The 14,628-nt window shown below is 38.4% G+C and overlaps 1 protein-coding gene across 2 annotated transcripts in view; it reads right to left on the reverse strand.

The window, feature by feature from the left end:
- LOC131164927 (beta-galactosidase 17) overlaps positions 1-14,628 on the reverse strand; it is a 93,107-nt gene that overhangs the window by 10,111 nt on the left and 68,368 nt on the right. The gene's annotated exons all lie outside the window — the stretch shown is intronic.

A 14,628-nucleotide genomic window follows, 5' to 3' on the forward strand; every position in this document is an offset into this window, starting at 1 on the left:
ATTGGAAACTTTTTGGAATGTTGAATTATCTCATGGTCACTTGACTTTATATATCTTTTGCAACAAGTTTTGTGAGTTAGTTTCTTAATCCTCCAAGAACAAGTCACTGAAATGCAATAATTCACATTCTGAGATATCTTAAAGGTGCACCAAGGAGAGGTCTATTATATTAGGATCGGGTTCACACTCATATTCACGGATATACAAGTGAAAATTAGGTTGGGTTGCCTTCTGACTGAAGATCCACAACTAGATAGTGTATCTTTGTTGGTGGTAATTTGGTTTCTTGAAAGAGTAACAAACAACTGTGGTGGTTAGTCAAGTGCTGAGTTAGAGTATAAGGCTATGACTCACACTACATGTTAACTGGTTTGGTTGAAGAACATGTTAGAAGAACTGGGGTTTTCACATTCACAGCCTTTGGAGTTTATGTGCGACAATCTAACTGCTATTCATATTGCCTCCAACCTGGTCTTCCATAAGCAGACAAAGCACATTGAACTTAATTGCCACTTTGTTCAAGAGAAACTTGTACAGAACCTCATTAAAACCACTCAATGTGAAGTTTGATTTTCAGCTTGCTGATTTATTCACTAAAGCCTTGGGAGGTGTTCGTGTGAAATTCATTTGTAACAAGGTAGAAGCATATGATATATATGCTCTAGCTTAAAGGGGAGGGTTAATGGTTATTTGATCTTTTAGCATTATTAGTATGTTCTTCTTCTTTGTCACAAGTTTGAAAATTGATTCAGTCAGAGAGATCTGGTGTAAAATCCCAAAACCCCAACTCTCCAAGCAAAAAGAATATGCACAATCAAATTCTTTAGCATCGCTATGTTCCCTTCGTGCCCCCCAAAAGGGTTAGCATCAAATTCTTTAGCATCTGTATTATCTTGCTTCTCTTCCTCCAAATAAGCCAACACACACATAAAGGCGTGATGTAGGACAGCAAAGGAGAATAGAAAGAGATGCGAAATAGATAGATGAGAGAGAGAAAAATGGAAGAGAAAAGAAAGAAAGACAGCAAAGAAAAGAGGAAGAATAAATGCGAGAGAGAGAGAGAGAGAGAGAGAGAGAGAGAGAGAGTGAGCATCTGTAAGACTCAATCTCTAATCATCCAATTCCAACAGTCCCTTACACATTCCATATTTATAGGCAACTAAGAAATTCTAAAGATAAAACCATCAAAAACTGAAAAAATAACCCCCAAGCTAATAAAAAATTATTAAATAAGAAAGTAATTTAAATATAAAAAATAAACCCCAAAGTAGCTGAAATATTCAAAGCAATCCTAAATTAACTAAAATTCCTAAATTATTAGATTTCTTAAACAAAGAAAATGCCTAATTTCTAAATCTTTGAGCAAAACATGGTTGCCTAGAATTATCCATGGGTGGAATTCCATCAAGGTGTCACCTCCCAGAGCCAATGAAAATTTAATCATTTTTGTCAATGTCCCAATGTTTCTAGGTGATAAGAAAGTGATGAATGTTAAGTGGTGAGCAGCTGCCATATAGAACTACAAAGTTCCCCCTATAAAATTGCAAAGCAACAAAATGTGACTTGGGTTCTCTCCATCAAAACTTTGCACAAATGGTGCAACATGCATGGTGGAAATACTGTAGGATCAGTCAAAATAGGAGTGACTACAAGGATATTTAATGGCAAAGGGAGATCCTCTCACACGAAAAAACACTGCAAGGAACCATGGAGGCTATGGAAGGTGCCACTAGGTGAATCTTCAACCCAAATTTCCAAATCTCAGGACGGATCATGATTGGTAAACAAGGATGAATGAAGAAAACTTTGCACTGCCTCTGCATTACCCACAAAGATATGCATATGAGAGCCTAGGGGATTAAATGTGCCTAGGAAAATAACTATTCCTGGCAAGTAGCTAAACACTTTTACAAAAGCTAGTGAGTTTTACAAGAATGATAAATACTCACCCTCTCCTAAAAAGCTTTAAACACTTTTAGCTCTGGCACAAGGAAACATTAAATTGTCTGAGGAGTCATACTCCCACTTTGTACCAAAACATAAACACAAACAAAGCATAAAAGCTATACTAGTGTTTACATGATAGTAACCCATCCCATGCACATAAGACAAGTGGTCACATGCAAACATAATGCCCTGAACAAGCTTGGTTCATGACATTCTCTCCCACTTATGCAGTCAACATCCTTGTAGACTTTGATACAAGGAACTCTTCAACTTCGTCCACGAACGGTTGCATGTCTTCTGCTCAAATCCAACTAATTTCTTCATCTCCAAGGTCTTTTCACTTCACTAAGAACTCGTGCCGCTTCTTTCATGACGATGTGAACTCTCTATTTGCAAGGATGATTTCAACTTCTCTTTTGTCAAGTTGCATTGTCTTTAGTGGTGCTCTGGTTGACTAACTTCTACTTGGATCTTTGGTGTCGGCATTGAATGGCTTGAGGCAGTTGACGTGAAACTCAAGATGAACTTTCATCTAAGACAAAGGATCAACTTTGTAAGAGGCCTTCCCCACTTTAGCCAAGATGGGGATTAATCCTTCATATTTGCGATGTAGTCTCCTATCCGCTTGAAAGCTTTCTCCAGGTAGGCTTGGGCAATCTTTGGATTCTGTCTCCATTCTTTGGTCAAGATGTATGCTCTTAGACTATCTACTTTGTACGACTCTTCCACTCCGTGAGGTAACAATGGCGACTGGCCTGTATCTAGCTCAAAGGAATCTTGCTCATGGTTGAGCTCTTTTGGGTGTTGAAATAGAACTGAGCCACATTGAGTAGCTAAACTAATTGCTAGTGATAAAATGGCGTAAGTACCCCTTTAGTAGCTTGTTGAATCTCTCCATCTTTCCATTTGTTTGCAGGTGGTAAATCGAAAAGATATCGAGCCTTTAACCAAGGATTCTAAAAAATTTTGTTCAGAAGTTTCCAGTCTTATGTCGTGGTGTCTAATAATATCTAGGGGACACCTCAATACTTAGCAATATATTCAAAATACAATTGTGATGTCTCCTTTGTTGGAATGTACTTCAGTGCAGGTATGGTATGTACTTCAAAAACTTGTCTATGACCGTAAGTACCCTGAATCTCCCACTCTAGGCAGACTAGTGATGAAGTCTAGTGAGACACTTTCCAATGGTCTGGTTGGTATTGGTAGGGGCTCTAGCAGCCCTGCAATCTTCTTCTAATCCACGTTGTCTTGCTAGCAGCTAATACAAGTTCAGGTATACTCATCCACATCATCATGCATTTGTGACTAGTACTACCTCTGCTTCAACAATGCCATAGTTCGATGCCATCCCGGATTACCTACCCACATGGTGTTACGACACTCTTAGTATAGTGTCTTCCTCAAATATCTAGCTTGAGGTACAAAGAGCTGGTTACCATGTATCATCAGCAATCTGCCTTCCAACCATAACTGACACGCTTTGCCCTTTTCTGTCAACTTAATGAGGTTTTGGGCAGTTGGATATTTGGAAAATTTCTCCTTAATGTGCTCTTGCATTATCGTGGTAACCGTACTCTCAAGTGAGTCACCATTTGTAAGGTTACAAGCTTAGCCTTCCTACTTAGTACATTTGCGACATGGTTCATCCGCCTTGCCTTGTGCTCAAATAAGAAATCAAGCTCCGCTAGGAATTCTTGCCAACAACCTTGCTTCGGTCCATATAGGTAATGCCGCCACATGAAGACAATGCATCAACACTAGCATCTCTTTCTCTTGAGTTATGTACTTTTGTTCAGCTACACTAAGCTTACGAATCTAGTCGCAACAAGATGTCCATTTTGTAACAAAACTTCACCAAGGGCAGAGTCTGATGCATCTCTTTCATACCTCAAAGGGTTTCATGATGTTCGAAAGAGTAAGTACCAAATCTCATGTCATGGCTTCCTTCAATTTGTCAAAGGCTCCTTGATACTTCTTTGTCCAGCTCCATCTACAAACCTTCTTCAACAATTTTGTTAAAGGAGCAATTCTCTTCAAATACCCCTTCCACAAACTTTCTGTAATAATCAACAAGTTCAATAAAGGAACACAACTCCTTCATTGCAACTGGGATCTTCTAGTCTTAAATAACTCTTACCTTCTCCATATTGATTTGGATATGACCTTGCTCAATCATATGACCACAAAATTTGATGCTTTGCTAAGCGAAAGAGCTCTTTTCTTTCTTCATATACAGACTGTTCTCCTTCAGCTTGCTGAACACCTTCGGTAGATGTTCTTTATGTTCTTCTAGAATGAAACTATAGGCTTTTATGTTCTTCTAGAATGGAACTATAGGCAACTATCTCATCCAGGTATACCACGACAAACTTGTCATCAAGGTGCAGAATTTTGCTGTTGCATTCATCAACCCAAATGGCGTCACCAAGAACTCATGCCCTATACAGTGTAACACAGGTCGTCTTTGACACATCCTCATTTGCTATCTTCACCTTATAGTTGTCAACGGAATAGCAAACGGCGAAAGCCTTGTTGTCTTCTTTCCTTATTTCAGCCCACAATTATTTCCTTATTTCTCCATTCATTATTCTGTACAGTTAGCATATATTTTTGACAGATTATAGTTTATATGTATAGGGCTTGACAAATTATAATTTACATGTATAGGTCTAGAATCATGTTGGAACTTACTTGCTTTCCATGTATAGCATTCTTGTAAAGTCTATATAATATACAGAACTCAAGGCCAAACCATTCGGCCATTCACACAATACTATGACATGGTATCAGAGCTTGGCGACTGCTATTTTTTTTTTCCCTCGAACTTTTTTTTTGTCTTCCCAATTTTGGAGGTCTCTCTCGTTTCTGTGGTTGTTGTGGGTCTATTCTCTTCTGAATTTTTTGGTTCTCTATTTTTCAGTATTTTTGTGACTGAGTGGCTGTCAGAACAGCTTTTTGTTGCTATTTTGGTGCTTCTCTGTCCTTGTGATTCTCAGCACAGCAGGTTGCTTGGTTCGCAATTTATTTTAGTGCAGGTAGGTCAATCAGAATAGCTTTCTATTGCTGTTCTGGTGCTTCTTTGTTCTTGTGATTCTTGGCACAACAGGTTTCTTGCTTCATAATTTATTTTTTTAGTGCAGGTAGGTTGATCTTGGTTTTCTTTGTACTTGCGTTGATTTATTTTTTGGGATTCTCGATTTTATGGTAGTATTTTTCTCTCAGCACAGACTGTTTTTCTAGGCTTCTCGATTTTATCCTTTATTTAGCATTGGCCCCGCACCTGTGTGTGCCAAGTTTATGGGCAACAATTATTCTACGTGGGCTTTTCAATTTGAACTTTTCCTTAACGGAAAAGATCTTTTGGGGTCATATTGATGGCACGAATTGTGCACCCAATCCTGATAAATCCAAGGATTCAGCGGCTTGTCCTTCATGGGTTGTGCTTGATGCTTGGGTTATGTCTTGGCTTCTTGGTTCGGTTAAGCCACATTGTCCCTAATTTGTGGCCTTATCGCACCGCTCAATCCATGTGGACTTACTTAAAAATAGTATATCATCAAGATAATAGTGCCCATCGTTTTCAGTTAGAGCATGCGATTGCCATGTTTCAACATGGCAATAGTTCAATCCAAGACTATTATTCGGCGTTTCTGACTCTTTGGAACAAATATTCTGATCTGGTTACGGCGGATGTTCCTGTTGCCTCTCTTTCCATTATTCAACGTCCTCACGAGACTAGTCCTCGTGATCAGTATCTTATGAAACTCCGCCCTGAGTATGAATCTGTTCACTCTTCTCTGTTGAATTGCTCTCCTGTTCCTTCTCTTGATGTTTGTTTTGGTGAGTTACTTTGTCAAGAACAACAGCTTAGTACTTAAGTTACTCTGGCACAATCTCATGGTAGTTCAAGGTCCGTCATGTGGCTTATGCTGCTTAACGACGAGGACCGGCTACGCATTCTAGCACCTTGCAGTGTTTTTGCTGCAAAGAATTTGAGCATATCGCTACTAATTGTTCCAAGAAATACTGCTCTTATTGCAAGAAGAAAGGTCACATTATCAAAGACTGTCGTATCCGCCCTCAGAATCGTTAGACCTAAGAATTTTAGACTTCTGTTATTGTACCCCCCACAGTGAATTTTGTGGCCCCTGGCTCTTCTTCAGGAGACTCCTTTGTTCCTGCACCTATAGCAACAAATTATTGCACACCCGAAATGGTGCAACAGATGCTAATTTCGCCATTATCAGCAATGGGGCTCCAAGGTAACAATTCTACTAAACTCTAGTATGTGGACACAAGTGCCTTTAATCACATAACGAATAATCCCAGTACTCTGTGTCATATTCGGCCCCACGCTGGTCAATTTTCTATTCAGACTGCCAATGGCAGTTCTTTGCCAATAGCTACTGTCGGAGATGCCTCTTCTAAGTTCACTGATGTGTTTTTTGCTCTTCAACTTTCCACGAATCTTATTTCTGTTAGTCAATTAGTTGGTAACAATTGTGCTGTTAATTTTTCTTGTGATGGCTGTGTTGTGCAGGACCAGGTAACTGGTGAGCTGATTGCGAAGGGACCTAAAGTGGGGCGCTTGTTTCCACTACTCTTTCCTGGTCCAACACTTTCTCCAGTTTATTCTATTAAGTCTTTTGCTTGTAATAATATTTCAGGCCTTAGTATGGTGTGGCATCTTCGTTTAGGCCATCCCAGTACTCAGATCTTATCTCATGTATTGAACTCTGGTTTACTTGGTAATAAAGAATGTTCTTATTTATCTCTTGAGTGCGCTTCTTGCAAACTTGGTAAAAGCAAAATTCTTCCCTTCCCTTCGCATGCTAGTAGAGCTTCTCAGTGCTTTGATCTTATTTATAATGATGTTTGGGGGCCTTCCCTGGTTAATTCACATGAAAAATTTAAATACTATGTGACTTTCATTGATGATCATAGAAGATTTACTTGGGTCTACTTTCTTTGCCCTAAATCTGAGGTTTTTCGTACTTTCACTGAGTTTTTAGCGTATGTTGACAATCAGTTTTCTACTTCCATTAAGACATTACGCACAGATTCCGGTGGTGAATATTTGTCTACTGAGTTTCAGACATTTTTGGCTTCTAAAGGTATTATTCATCAACATTCATGTCCCGCTACTCCCCAATAGAATGGAGTAGCCAAACGCAAAAATCGTCATCTCCTAGATGTAGCACATACTCTCTTGCTGGAAGCTTCTGTTCCATCCATGTTCTGGTTGAGGCTCTGAAAGCTACTACTTATTTGATTAATCATTTACCTCCTCACGTCCTACTCATGGAGTCTCCCTATTTTTGCTTATTTGCTAAGCAACCTATTTACGATAACCTCCGTACTTTGGTTGTGTATGTTTTGTTCATTTACCTTCTCATGAGCGACTCTTTCTTGTGTCCTCTGTGCCCTCCTCTTCTACTTTGATTCTCCCCTCCTTTAAGGAGCAGTTCTCAGATCCTCATTAAGTCAGTTCTCGTTTTAAACCAAGTATTGTGTATACGTGATGCTCCCACCCACAATCTCTTGCGGTGGCTCATCTGATATCTAATCCTACCACACTCTAGATTCAGTCAGTTGCAGCACCTCGAGAGTCTTTGGTACATCGCTCTCCTCGAGTGTCTGTACCCCCAGATAGGTATGGGTTTCCCTCTTCTAGTTCTAGTAATTCTATTTCAGCTCTTATTGCTGCATTGTCCAATTTAGATATTCCTACATCCTAGTCACATGCTGCCAAGCATGATTGTTGGCGACAAGCTACGCAGGAAGAAATTGCCGTTCTAGAGGCCAATCACACCTGGGACATTTAGCCTTGTCCTCCGACCATTGTTCCTCTGTGTTGTAAATGGGTTTACTCAGTCAAGGTCCGATCTGATGGAAGTTTGGATCATTACAAAGCTCGCCTTGTTACACTTGGGAATAATCAGGAATGTGGTGTCAATTATGAAGATAACTTTGCTCCTGTGGCTAAGATGACTACTGTTTATACGATTTTGGCTATTGCTACTTCTAGTGATTGACCACTACATTAGATGGATGTCAAGAATGCTTTTCTTCACGGGGATCTTAAAGAGTGTATATATATGAAGCCACCCCCGAGCTTGTTTCCCTCTACAACTTCACATGTTTGTAATCTTCGTTGTTCTCTTTATGGTCTCAAACAAGCTCTGAGGGTCTAGTTTGATAAATTTCGCACCACTTTATTACAATTTTCATTCAAGAAGAGTAAGTATGACACTTCATTGTTTCTTCGGAAATCAGACATGGGTATTGTTGTTCCTTTTGTTTATGTTGATGATATTGTGATCACTGGTTCTGATTCTGCTTTACTTGCTCAGCTCAAGACTCATCTCTCAGAGTCCTTTCATATGAAAGATCTTCGGTCTCTCGCATATTTTCTTGGTCTTGAGGTGCATCGTAGTCTCTCTGGTATTTCACTCAATCAACATAAGTATGCTAGTGACTTGGTGGCTACAGCTGGCCTTCAAAAGGGTACTTCTGTTGATACTCCCATGGAATTAAATGTCAAGCTTCGCAAAGAGGAGGGTGACTTACTTGCTGATCCCAGTTTATACCGAAAGTTGGTGGGTAGCCTTGTTTATCTCACCATTATTAGACCGGACATTTCTTTTTCTATACAACAAGTCAACCAGTTTCTTCAGACTCGTCATCTTCATTTGGCTATTTTCCGTAGGATTATACGCTATGTTTAGGGCACTTCTTCCTATACTTTATTCTTCCCTGCAGGCAATTCTACTCGCCTTGCTGCTTATAGCGATGCTGATTAGGCTGGTTGTGCGGATACACATCACTCCATCACTGGTTGGTGTGTGTTCTTAGGTTATGCATTGATCTCTTGGAAGAGTAAGAAGCAAGACAGGGTTTCTAAGTCATCGACGGAATCTAAATACCAGGCGATGTCTCTTGCTTGTTCTGAAATTATTTGGCTTCGAGGTTTGCTTGCTGAGCTAGGTTTTTCTCAGACCGATCCTACACCTCTACATGCCGATGATACGAGTGTTGTCTAGATCACGACCAATCTTGTCTATCATGAGTGCACGAAGCATATTGAAGTTGATTGTCACTCTACCCGTGAAGCATTTTAAGCTCATGTTATCACTCTTCGACATATTTCCACTAAATTACAAATTGTTGATATCTTCACCAAGGCTCTCACCCATCATCGACATTGCTTCCTAAGTAGCAAATTGATGCTTGTTGATCAACTTGCATCAATTTAAGGGGGGCTGTCAACGGAACAGCAAACAGAAAAAGCCTTGCTGTCTTCTTTCCTTATTTTAGCCCACAATTATTTCCTTATTTCTCTATTCATTATTCTGTACAGATAGCATATATTTTTGACAGATTATAGTTTACATGTATTAGGCTTGACAGATTATAGTTTACATGTATAGGGCTAGAATCATGCTGGAACTTATTTGCTTTCCATGATAGCATTCTTGTAAAGTCTATACAATATACAGAACTCAATGCCAAACCATTCGACCATTCACACAATACTTTGACAATAGCAGCCAGACCACAAGTCAAGTTTGGTGAGGCACTTTGCATCAATTAGCTGATTAAACGAATCCATAATCCATGGAATAGGGTACTTGTTGTGCATAGTCACCTTGTTGAGCGTGCGGTAGTCCACACACAATTGCATGCTCCCATTATGTTTCCTCTAAAACAACATCAGCGCTCTTAAAAGTGCTTTGGAAAGACATATCATAGCCAAATATAGCCCATTTCCTTCACTCTGCTAACTTTGGAGGTGCCATCCGATATGGCCCTTTAGCAGGCAGCTACATTGTTGTGGAGGCAAGTTTGAGGTAGCATGCCATGCATCACAACTTTATATTGATCCAACACAACTTGGATGGTTGTAGACATTTGCTTTTGGCCTAGTCTTAATCCTTTCTTGAGTTGCAAGGCAAAAAGGAACTTCTCATCATCACGTTTCTTCATAATGGCTTGCACCATGCAAGGGTGATCTCCTATTAGACAAAGGAAATTAGCAAATGGCATCAGTATCGCCTTAGTCTCCCTCAAGAATTCCATTCCAAGAATCATTTGGAAATCATCCAATGACACAAGTGTGAAATTTGCTCAAGCAGTTGGACATGCTAATACTGCAATGGCAGCTACAGTTATAGTAGGGGAAGAAAAAGATACAAAATCTGGGCTAATGGAAAAAGGAGGGGCCTCTGTTTCATATAAGATGGGATTATTAATCAAAAGTGCCCATAATTTGCAAGGCTATTTCGGATGGCCAGTCTAAGAAAAGGACAATTGGGCCATTCATAAAGGATAGGCCTAAGATATGCAGGGCCCTATTTTGGATAGCCAATCTAAGGGAAAGGAAGATTGGGCCAATCATAATGTGCAGGCCCAAGATGCCTAATTTTCAAGCCCTAATATGCAGGTGGAGAATATAAGAACGATTGTCACCTTATCTGTAAACGAACACCAAAATCTCTCTTCAGTTCCCCAAGATTCAAGTGGAATAGATCATATCGTGGAGCAATTAGAAAAAACCGGCATCTTGATTTTAGAGAAGTTTCTTGATGACGATAAGGAAATAACAGAAAGTGTTAAAGTGGTTGAAGATTCTGGTTTTGCAGAGGGGCAAGGGGATGCTGCAGCAAAGGTTTATAAAAGTGATGATGTTTTGGGCATGCTATTTGATGCCTCAGACATTAAAGCAAAGGGATCTAAGGGTCCCAAGGTTTATACTCATCGAAAGTCTGTGCAGATGGGTGCAGAAATGAAAAAATTATTCGAAGATAAAAGAAAGCACTCTAGTGAGGTCGAGGCAAAGATTTTAAAGCATAATTTAGAAGGAGAATTAGTATTGTGGAAGACATAAATGCTAAGAAAAAATGGGAAATTCTTATGATAGGATTAGCAAAGGAAACGAGGTAATGAAATGGGGGGGATTTTTCAGATAATTAAAGTAATGGTCTAAGTGAGTTTGATTGTGGTGGGGTTTACCGTTGGATGAAATTAAGGAACAATATGGATATGTTTATTCTAGTGATGTTTTAGGGGACTTATCATATGCACATCCATTGGGAGTGTTAAATGATTGAGACGTCGACAATTCTTTTGAAGTTGATGCCTTGGTGTCGACTCCTCCACTTTTGGGTCTGCCATTCTTGAAAGCATTTTTGCTATTTCCACCCACACGATTCTCTTTGGACGTTGTGGAACTCTCTCTAGTGTAGTCAATCAAGCGTTCCACAACAACTTGTGTTGTAGGCATGGTCTTAAATTTCCACGAAATTGTCGAAATTTCCAATTTCCATCACCCTCAAAATCGAAATGACAATCGACTTTCGTCTTGTACAATTTCCGTCGAAATCTCAATGGATCATCCGAAATTTATCGAAATCTCAAAATTTCAGCGAAACTTGTCGAAATTTTAACTATACAATGAAATTTTATCAGAATTCAAATGAGAGATTTAGGAGTAAAGTGAACTTTCTCTTTTAATTTATTTTATTTATTTTGTCGAAACAAAAGATTATTACAAGTGCTTTTGAAATTATATGAAAAAATAAACTTACAATAACATTTTATTTAACCATTCATGTCTAAATTATCATTATTTTGTATAATAAATATTATTTAAATGATGTATGAATTTCATTCGTATTAACTGAATATGTTTAATGTACATTATCTTACAAATATGTTTGATACACATACTATTTTACAATTTTTCCACCTCATACAAAACATAGATGTATTTAATTTGTAATATATTGGTCTTAAAATTTATATTATTATGTTTGTTAACCATTTCTAAAGTTTCACAAAGAATTCCATGCTTTACTACTAATTTCCGTTATTTTTTCAAATCGAAATCGAAATTGACATTGAAATTGAAATTTTCGTCAAAATTTTTGTACTTTTGGAGCTCCAAAATTTGAATCGAAATTGAAATTTAAGACCTTGGTTGTAGGCAAGTGTTGAATTTTGTATTGATGAAGTTATGTACTTGCCCATGGTTTCAATCCCTCAAGAAAGTAAAACAACTTGTCTTTCTCTGACATGTCCCGGATATCCAACACCAAAAAGAAAATTGTTTCACATACTCCTTGATTGAACCATTACATTTAATGTCTTTCATTTTATGTCGAGCATTGTACTCAACACTCTTAGGAAAGAATTGGGCCTTGAGATCTCTCTTTAAGTCTACCTAACAATCAACTACACAATGTCCATTCTCAATCTCATTGTACTTGGCATGCCACCGCAGTCTAGTGTCACCAACCAAGTACATTGTTATAGTGTTTACTTTCGCTTGTTTTGAGTTTGTCCTCATTGTATGAAAGTATTTCTCCGTATCAATAAGAAGTTCTCTAACTCCTTAACATCACAGTCACCCCCAATGTTTTGGGTTATAGTACCTTGGTTCCTCTATACTCAATAAAATTGGAGTTAGTACCTTGGTTCCTCTATACTCAATAAAATTGGAGTTTCCCAAAGCAAGAACCATCAGTTCATCTTTGCAATTAGATTCGCCATTTGAGCCTACAAAGTTTCTACCGTATGGTGGAGGTCCTTTGACATTTCCACCATAGAACTTTGTTGATGTTTTTGTGATCCCTCCAAAACATCAACAGATTCAGCAAGTTTGACCATCTCCATGGCCACATTGTTGGCTGTATTAGCCTGTGCCTCTAGTGCTTCAATTTTCTCGATATTGGTCAACATGACTCTCACCAATGCTTAACACAATCCCACAATGAAGGCAACTAAATTCACGCAGCAAGTAACCAAGCTCTGGTACCAACTTTCCACAAGCCAAATATTTCACACCTTGTGAAGAGTTGTGGCACTAGCTAAAGCACTCTCATAACTAGTTAGCCAAATATGACCGCATTTACCCCAGGAACACATTTACAACAATTGAATGTAAAGTAAGTGGAAGTAGGAAGCAATTCATGAGAACAAATGATGAGCAAGCGGTAAACATTGAAGCAACATAATTCATCAAACAACACCTCCATAAGCAAAATGTGTTTAACAAGGGCACAAGTAGGCTAAACACGTTTATAGAAGCTAGTGGGTTTTACAAGACTGAAGAACACTCACCCTCCCCTAAAGAGCATTATATGCTATTTTAGCTTTGGCACTAGGAAACATCAAATTGTCTGAGTCATACACCCACTTTACACTAAAACATAAACACACTCTTAAGCATAAAACATATACTAATAATATTCACATAATGGTAACCCATCCCATGCATACAAGACAAGTGGTCACAGGCAAGCATAATGCCCTAAACAAGCTTGGCTCACGACACCTTTCCATGTATTAGACCAAATACCATTTAACTATAGCTTTTGAGCTTTGATATTTTTCCTCTCGTCCATTTTAGGGTGTCCTCTCTATCCCTAAATTCTTGTAGTATAAAGTCTGCTCAACAAGCTTTCCACTTCAACCAGGTCCCCATCCTACATCTATCTTCTGAAGTAAATGGTCCAAACCACCCCATTTCCCCCTCTGACACAATATATGGCCGGGGTGACTTCATTGTCATTAGCAATTCCATACAATGATGGGAATGGATCTTTAAGAGTTGTATTGCCTCACCCAAATATCCAACCAAAATCTACTTCTGCTCCCATACCCAAGACTCTCATCACCTGAAAGCTCCATCCATATCATTGATCACATAAGACAATACTGATGGCAACAACAAAAAATCTGAACTTGGAGAAGCACTAGATAATCTATTGAAGTCACTTACAAGCATAGAAAGCTCCAACATCCTTCGATAAAGTTGCAAGCCCTCCAAATAAACAAGAAAATAATTTAATAACCAAAACTAATGGCAAATCAAGTAAATATGCTTCAGGACTGTCTTCAAGAATTACACGAAATGTCTCATTAGATTTTGCTAAGGAATAAGTGGAGGGGAAAGAAACAAATGATGAACGCGCATGTTAAAATCATTTGAAGGATATTTTCAGCAACAGGCTCAATAACTGAGGATCTTTAGTAGAATCTAGGACAGCTAATTGTGGTTTATTCAGTGAGTTGGAAATGAGAAATTATGGTTTGGGAATTGGGTCATTAGCAAGCATTTTAATTCCTGTAGTTGGTCAAACATCTTGAAATTCACTGTAAATCTCAATGACTAAGTCTGGTCACAGCCACACAATCCCTGCCGCCTCCCTCTCTTTCTCCTAAGGTCATAATTTTGATTGGTTAAAGTTGAATAGTTGAAAATTCATGCAGTTAAAGCATATGTGAAGCTTCCTATTTTAAGAGAGACTTATACTGTTTATAAAGTGCATGTAATTTCATTCAAAATTCAAGCATATAATAGAGGTAATAACATACAATTGTGCTGATGTGATATAGTCAATCAATCCCCGCAACTCATGTATAGGTGAAAAATTCATGGGCATGTAGATTGAAGGAAGCTAAAAACAGTAACTCTTTATGTGGTATCAAGTAGTTCTATTTTTGTACACACTTCATGGGTTCTTCAGTTACACCACATGTGCATACAATGAAATAGCATCACATTTAAATGAATAAATTTCCTCAAATCTAAACTTCACTCTTTCAATTTTTTAAATTTTCGAAAGGAACAAAAATGTTTAACTAGTTTCATTTGAACCTCCTGTTGTCTTTTTC

The sequence above is a fragment of the Malania oleifera genome, chromosome 9, assembly GCF_029873635.1.
Source record: "Malania oleifera isolate guangnan ecotype guangnan chromosome 9, ASM2987363v1, whole genome shotgun sequence".
In the NCBI taxonomy this organism is placed as follows: Eukaryota; Viridiplantae; Streptophyta; class Magnoliopsida; order Santalales; family Ximeniaceae; genus Malania; species Malania oleifera.